At 37.4% G+C, this 8946-nt stretch overlaps 1 non-coding gene across 1 annotated transcript; it reads left to right on the forward strand.

Annotated features, from left to right (window-relative positions):
- Positions 1-2753: 2753 nt before the first annotated feature.
- LOC134377401 (U6 spliceosomal RNA) lies at positions 2754-2860 on the forward strand. The gene has a single exon (XR_010023449.1). It is a non-coding gene; the product is annotated as a U6 spliceosomal RNA (small nuclear RNA).
- Positions 2861-8946: the final 6086 nt, after the last annotated feature.

An 8946-nucleotide genomic window follows, 5' to 3' on the forward strand; every position in this document is an offset into this window, starting at 1 on the left:
ATGGATTTCCAGTTTTCCCAGAATGATTTATTGAAAAGGCAGTCTTTTCCCCAATGTATGTTCTTGGTGCCTTTGTCAAAGATCAGTTGACTGTGAACGTGTGGATCGATTTCTGAGTTCTCTATTCTGTTCCATCAGTCCACATGTCTGTTTTTATTCCAGTACCATGCTGTTTTTGTTACTATAGATTTTTAATATAGTTTGATGTATGAAGTGTAATGCCTCCAACTTTACTTTTTTTGCTCAAGATTGCTTTGGCTATTCGGGGTCTTTTGTTGTTCCATATGAATGTTAGGATTGCTTTTTCTATTTCTGGGAAGAATGTCATTGGTATTTTGATGGGAATCTCATTGAATCTGTAGATGACTTTGGGTAGTATAGACATTTTTACCACCTTGATTCTTCCAATCCATGAACAAAGAATGTCTTCCTATCTCTTAGTGTCTTCTTTAATTTCTTTCAGAAGTGATTTGTAGTTCTCATTGTAGAGATCTTTCACCTCTTTGGTTATTCTTAGGTATTTTATTTTTCTGTTGACTATTGTAAATGGGCTTACTTTCTTGATCTCTTTTTCTTCTAGTTTGTTGTTGGAGTATAAAAACACTACTGATTTTTATATGTTGATTTTGTATCCTGCCACCTTACTGAATTCATTTATCAGCTTCAGAGTTTTTTGGTAGAGTCACTTGAGTTTTCTATATATAGAATCATGTCATCTGTAAACAGGGACAATTTGATTTCCTCTTTACCTATTTGGATGCCCTATGTGATTATAAATACAAATTAATTTCAAGTGCATTGTTAAACTCATAATTATTGGCATCTACTTTTTTTTAATCAAGAGATTGTATAGTAAAAGCAGCTCAATGCTGTCAACTCCATGACTCTAGAAACATGGTTCATACCTCTCTATCCATGATCCCTGAAGACTCAAGACTGATCTTGTCATCTTGTCTTTTTATAAATCATACCCTAGGTAATCAATTATCTGTTGTGTAATTAACAAGACAACGATGTCCACTCTCACCACTTCTAGTCAACATAGTACTGGAGGTACTAGACAGAGCAATCAGGCAAGAGAAAGAAATAAATGGAATCCAGATTGGAGAAGATGAAGTCAAATTTTCCCTATTTGCAGATGACATGATACTATATATAGAAAAACCTAAAGACTCTATCTAAAAACTCCTAGAGCTGGTTAATAACTTCAGTAACATTGAAGGATACAAAATAAATGCTCAAAAATCCATAGCATCTATATACTCAAATAGTGAATTAACAGAAAGAGAAATAAGGAAAGTAAGCTCATTTACAATTGTCACCAAAAATTACGGTACCTTGGGATCAATTTAACCAAGGAAGTGAAAGACTTCTACAATGAGAATTACCAGCCACTTCTGAAAGAAATTAAAGAAGACACAAAAAGATGGAAAGATATTCCATGCTCTTGGACTAGAAGAATTAATATTGTGAAAATGTCTGTACTACCGAAAGTGATCTACAGATTCAATGCAATCCCCATCAAAATACCAATGACATTCTTCACAGAAATAGAAAAAACAGTCTTACCTTTCATATGGAAAAACAAAAGACCCTGAGCAGCCAAAGCAATCCTGAGCAAAATAAACAAAGCTGGAGGCATAACTCTGCCTGACTTCAAACTATACTACAAAGCTGCTGTAACCAAAACAGCATGGTACTGGTATAAAAATAGACATTCAGACCAGTGGAGTAGAATAGAAAACCTAGAAATCATGCCTCAGGCTTATAGCCATCTGATATTAGAAAAAGGCAACAAAAATGTACACTGGGGAAAAGATGGCCTCTTCAACAAGTGGTGCTGGGAGAACTGGATATCCATATGCAGAAGAATGAAAGTAGACATGCATCTCTCACCATACACTAAAATCAACTCAAAATGGATTAAAGACCTAAGTATAAGACCTGAAACTGTAAAATTACTAAGGGTAAATATAGGTGAAACACTTCAGCAGTTAAGTCAGGGCACAGGCTTTATGAACATGAGCCCAAAAGCACAAGCAGTAAAAGTAAAAATAAACAAATGGGACTATATCAAACTAAAAAGTTTCTGCACAGCAAAAGAAACAATCAACAAAGTGAAAAGACAACCTACAGAGTGGGAGAAAATTTTTACCAACTTTGCATCTAACAAGGAACAAATATACAGAATACACATAGAACTCAAGCAATTATACAGTAAAAAAATTAATGACTCAATTAAAAAATGGGCAAAGGAGGTGAATAGACATTTTTCAAAGGAAGACATACAAATAGCCAGCAGGTACATGAAAAAATGCTCAACATCACTAGTCATCAGGGAAATGCAAATTAAAACCACATTGAGATGCCACCTCACTCCAGTTAGACTGGCTATGATCAAACAGACTGTGAATAACAAATTCTGGCAAGGGTGTGAAGAGAAGGGAACACTACTGCACTGTTGGTGGGAATGTAAATTAGTACAATCACTTTGTAAAACAATTTGGAGGTTTCTCAAACAACTACAGATAGATCTTCCACATGATCCAGCAATCCCTCTTCTGGGTATATATCCAGAGGAATGGAAATCATCATGTCAAAGAGATATCTGCACTCCCATGTTCATTGCAGCTCTGTTTACAATAGCCAAGATATGGAACCAACTTAAAAATCCATCAATGGATGATTGGATAAGGAAACTGTGGTATATATACACTATGGAATACTACTCCGCCATAAAAAAGAATGAAATAGTGCTCACTTCAGCAGCACATATACTAAAATTGGAACGATACAGAGAAGATTAGCATGGCCCCTGCACAAGGATGACATGCAAATTCGTAAAGCGTTCCATATTTTTTACCACAAGACCACCCTTACAAGAAATCCTCAAGGGAGTACTGGGTTTGGTTCCTGAAAAATAACTACCACTGCCAGAAAAACCCAAGAAAAATCTAAACCCGCTAGTATAATAAAAATGGCATTCATGAAGAGAAAACAAGCTAACAAAAACACTATCTACAACCCAAGGAACCAACAAACACAGAAAACAAACAGTAAATCAGAAAGCAAGGAACAAAAGACACCTAAGACAACCAAACAACCAATAAAATGCTAGGAATAAATCAACACCTTTCAATAACAACTCTTAATGTAAAAGGCTTAAATTCCCCAATTAAAAGACACAGACTGGCTGACTGGATCAAAAAGCAGGACCCAACTATATGCTGCCTACAAGAGACCCACCTCACCCATAAAGATTCACACAGACTAAGAGTGAAAGGATGGAAAAAGATTTACCATGCAAACAGAAAAGAAAAACGAGCTGGAGTGGCTATTCTTATATCTGACAAAACAGACTTTGAACTAAAAACCATAAAAAGAGACAATGAGGGACACTACTTAATGATAAAAGGACTGATCCATCAAGAAGACATAACAATCATAAATATGTATGCACCCAATGTTGGAGCAGCCAGATTTATAAAACAAACTCTATTAGACCTAAAGAAGGAAATAGACACTAATACCATAATAGCAGGGGACCTGAACACCCCACTGTCAATATTAGACAGATCATCTAGGCAAAGAATCAGTAGAGAAACACAAGATCTAAACAAGACTCTAGACCAATTGGAATTGGCAGATATCTACAGAACATTCCACCCAACAACCTCAGAATATTCATTTTTCTCATCAGCACATGGATCATTCTCCAGGATAGATCACATATTAGGTCACAAATCAAGTCTCAATAAATTCAAAAAAATTGCAATTATCCCATGTATCTTCTCAGACCACAATGGATTAAAACTAGAAATTAATAACAAACAAACCTCTGGAAACTATACAAACACATGGAAATTAAACAGCATTTTACTTAATGACATATGGGTCCAAGAAGAAATCAAGCAGGAAATCAAAAAATTTATTGAAACTAATGAAAACAATGATACATCATACCAAAACCTGTGGGATACTGCAAAAGCAGTATTGAGGGGAAAATTTATTGCATTAAACGCTCACTTCAGAAGAAGAGAAAGATGGCAAGTGAACAAACTAACACTTCACCTTAAAGAACTAGAAAAACAAGAACAATCCAAATTTAAAGTTAGCAGACGGAAAGAAATCATTAAGATCAGAGCAGAACTGAATGAAATTGAAAACCAAAAAACAATTCAAAAGATCAACGAATCAAAAAGTTGGTTTTTTGAAAAGATAAATAATAGACAAACCATTTGCATGGCTAACAAAAAAAAGAAGAGAGAAGACTCAAATAACAAAAATTAGAAATGAAAAAGGTGATATTACAACTGATTCATCTGAAATACAAGGAATCATTCGAGACTGCTATAAACAACTATACGCCAACAAATTTGAAAATCTGGAGGAAATGGATAAATTTCTGGACACACACAAGCTCCCAAAACTGAACCGTGAAGACGTAGAAAATTTGAACAGACCAATAACAATAGAGGAGATTGAAGCTGTTATCAGAACGCTCCCAACAAAGAAAAGCCCAGGACCAGATGGATTCACAGCAGAATTTTACCAAACATTCAAACAGGAATTGACACCGATTCTTTACAAACTATTCCAAAAGATTGAAACGGACGCAAATCTCCCAAACTCATTCTATGAAGCAAACATCATCCTGATACCAAAACCAGGTAAAGATTTAACCAAAAATGAAAACTACAGGCCAATATCCTTGATGAATATAGATGCAAAAATCCTCACTAAATTACTAGCAAACGGAATACAGCAACACATACGTAAAATTATTCATCACGATCAAGTGGGATTCATCCCAGGGATGCAAGGTTGGTTCAACATACGCAAATCAATAAATGTGATACACCATATTAATAAACTCAAACACAAGGACCATATGATCATCTCTATAGATGCTGAAAAAGCATTTGATAAAGTTCAGCACTCATTCATGACAAAGACCCTCTATAAGTTAGGTATAGAGGGAAAGTATCTCAACATAATTAAAGCCATATATGCCAAACCCACAGCCAATATCATCCTGAATGGGCAAAAGCTGAAAGCTTTTCCTTTAAGAACAGGAACTAGACAAGGATGCCCACTCTCACCACTCCTATTCAACATAGTGTTGGAAGTACTAGCCAGAGCAATCAGAGAAGAGAAGGAAATAAAGGGCATCCAGATTGGAAAAGATGAAGTCAAACTGTCCCTGTTTGCAGATGACATGATCCTATATATCGAACAGCCTAAAACCTCTACAAAAAAACTGTTGGAATTGATAAATGATTTCAGCACAGTAGCAGGATACAAAATCAACACACAAAAATCAGTAGCATTTCTTTTCTCCAATAGTGAACATGCAGAAGGAGAAATCAAGAAAGCCTGCCCATTTACAATAGCCACCAAAACAATAAAATACTTAGGAATTGAGTTAACCAAGGAGGTGAAAAATCTCTATAATGAGAACTACAAACCACTGCTGAGAGAAATTAGAGAGGATACAAGAAGATGGAAAGATATCCCATGCTCTTGAATTGGAAGAATCAACATAGTGAAAATGTCCATACTTCCCAAAGTGATATAAAATTCAATGCAATCCCCATCAAAATTCCAAAGACATTTTTCTCAGAAATGGAAAAAACTATCCAGACATTTATATGGAACAATAAAAGACCACGCATAGCCAAAGCAATGCTCAGCAAAAAAAATAAAGCTGGAGGCATAACACTACCTGACTTTAAGCTATACTACAAAGCTATAATAACCAAAACAGTATGGTACTGGCATAAAAACAGACACACTGACCAATGGAATAGAATAGAGAATCCAGAAATCAACCCACACACTTACTGCCATCTGATCTTTGACAAAGGCACCAAGCCTATTCAGTGGCGAAGGGACTGCCTCTTCAGCAAGTGGTGCTGGGATAACTGGATATCCATATGCAGGAGAATGAAACTAGATCCATACCTCTCGCCGTATACTAAAATCAACTCAAAACGGATTAAGGATTTAAATATACACCCTGAGACAATAAAACTTCTTAAAGAAAACATAGGGGAAACACTTCAGGAAATAGGACTGGGCACAGACTTCATGAATACGACCCCAAAAGCACGGGCAACCAAAGGAAAAATAAACAAATGGGATTATATCAAACTAAAAAGCTTCTGCACAGCAAAAGAAACAATTAAAAGAGTTAAAAGACAACCAACAGAGTGGGAGAAAATATTTGCAAAATATACATCTGACAAAGGATTAATATCCAGAATATATAAGGAACTCAAACAACTGTACAAGAAGAAAACAAGCAACCCAATTAAAAAATGGGCAAAAGAGCTAAGTAGGCATTTCTCTAACGAAGATATACAAATGGCTAACAGACATATGAAAAAGTGCTCAACATCACTCAGCATCCGGGAAATGCAAATCAAAACCACATTGAGATACCATCTAACCCCCGTTAGGATGGCTAAAATCCAAGAGACTATGAACGATAAATGCTGGTGAGGCTGTGGAGAAAAAGGAACTCTCATACATTGTTGGTGGGACTGCAAAATGGTGCAGCCTCTATGGAAAATGGTATGGAGGTTCCTCAAACAATTGCAGATAGATCTACCATACGACCCAGCTATCCCACTGTTGGGAATATACCCAGAGGAATGGAAATCATCAAGTCGAAGGTATACCTGTTTCCCAATGTTTATCGCAGCACTCTTTACAATAGCCAAGAGTTGGAACCAGCCCAAATGCCCATCATCGGATGAGTGGATACGGAAAATGTGGTACATCTACACAATGGAATACTACTCAGCTATAAAAACGAAGGAAATACTGCCATTTGCAACAACATGGATGGACCTTGAGAGAATTATATTAAGTGAAACAAGTCAGGCACAGAAAGAGAAATACCACATGTTCTCACTTATTGGAGGGAGCTAAAAATTAATATATAAATTCACACACACACACACACACACACATACACACACACACAGAGACACACACACACACACACAAACCGGTGGGGGGAGGGAAGAAGATATAACAACCACAATTATTTGAAGTTGATATGACAAGCAAACAGAAAGGACATTGTTGGGGGGGAGGGGGGGAGGGAGAAGGGAGGGAGGTTTTGGTGATGGGGAGCAATAATCAGCCACAATGTATATCGACAAAATAAAATTAAAAATAAATAAATAAATAAATAAATAAAAAAGAATGAAATACTCCCATTTGCCAAAACATGGATGAACCTGGAGAAACTTATGTTGAGTGAAACAAGCAAGGCACAGAGGGATAAATTCCACATGTGCTCACTCATATGTGGGAGCTAAGAGAGAAAGAAGGAAGGAAAGAAAGACCACAGTAGGGCTGTGATCCAACAGAGGGAGGGAACATTCCTGGGGCTACAAATTGAAATTGATGGGAGAGGAGGATGGGGAGGGAGGTTGGGGGATAATTGGAAGGGGTCAAAGGGTACAAAAGTAATTTCTGGTAATGTGCATTCCCCCAGTATGAATCCGGCCCCCACATCATGGGTAGGAGGGGGGACAATCAGCTTCATATTTCAAGAACATTTGTAATAAATTAGAATAAAAATGTTTTTAAAAGAGCAGCTTTCACTTTTTTCCACACAGAGTTTGTTGATAGTATTACCTGTTTTATTTTCAGTTCTATTCAGAAACACAAGTTAATTGAAAATTAAAGTTTTACTAAAAGCAGTCATCAGACTTAAGACTAAAATCAGACATCAGCATGACATGGTGGGTGATAGCACCACCATTTATCCTCTCTGAATGAGCACTGTGGGGTCAGGCACAAAGGAGGCAGGTGAGAAGAAGAGGTTGTCGAAGACCCTGCCATCCAGGGCCTGGGCCACCTCAGTGTCCCTTATCCACAGGAGTGACTGGCACCACAATATGATATATCCAGGATCTATCTAATGAGTTGGGACTGGGAGCCAGAACTGGAAACAGAACCAGAATCAGGTGTCAGCCCCTGGCTAATTCTCCTTGGCTCCTTCACCAAAATCCTGAAATTATACAGTTTGCCATTTCCCTAAAATGTGTGTGTAAAAATGTTAATGCTTTTGCATATGTGACATTTGACTTGGTTCATTATATATCTACACCTTATCGTTGCCAGTGAGTTAGAAATTTTCCCTTCACTTCAGTGCCAACATTTTTCCTATTCCTATAATCATTCTATAGTGATGAGCCTCTGGTTCATAGGAGCATAATAAAAGGTACATGGGGAGCTTATACTAAGTTCCCCACTGTTATGCTCAATAGGGGTAATTTTGCCCTTTCCCTGAACACTTGGAGAACAATGTCTGCTAATTTCTGGGGTTGCTTTTGGTTGTCCCAACTGAATAGGGGTGGGTGCACTTTGGGTATCAAGTGGTAGAGGCCAGGAATTAAACATCCTACTGAATCCTGATAAACATCCTACAATGGTCAGACAGCTCCTCAAAAGATACTTCTTGAACCTCAAATCGAGTGCCATAGCTAAGAAGCCATGTTTATGGAAATATTGAAATGCACTTGGCCTTGTATTGAAACTGGCCTCACACCTAGTGCCAGTGAATTCATCACCAGGAACAGCAAGATCCCCACAGACATGTGTGTATCTTTGCCCTCCTATAGGATGGACTCAGCCTCACCTCTATGTCCTGGCCCAGGCAGCTTTGCCCACCAGGAGGGCCTTACATCCACCTTCCTGTCATCCTCATCCTCTAGGTCCTTATGACCCCACACAACCATCACCCCCTGCACAAAGCCTCCCATCCTGGATGAGGCACAGCTCAGGACTTTGTTTTTGTTTGTATTTACTGCACTTACTTGTAAGATTTTCAGTATGTAATTTATACAACTATAATGTTATTTACAGGCAGCTGTCACTTGAGCATGAAGATAGAATTAAAATAGTTTTAGACTTACAAATATTCCA

This window comes from Cynocephalus volans, chromosome 4 (assembly GCF_027409185.1).
Source record: "Cynocephalus volans isolate mCynVol1 chromosome 4, mCynVol1.pri, whole genome shotgun sequence".
Classification (NCBI taxonomy): Eukaryota; Metazoa; Chordata; class Mammalia; order Dermoptera; family Cynocephalidae; genus Cynocephalus; species Cynocephalus volans.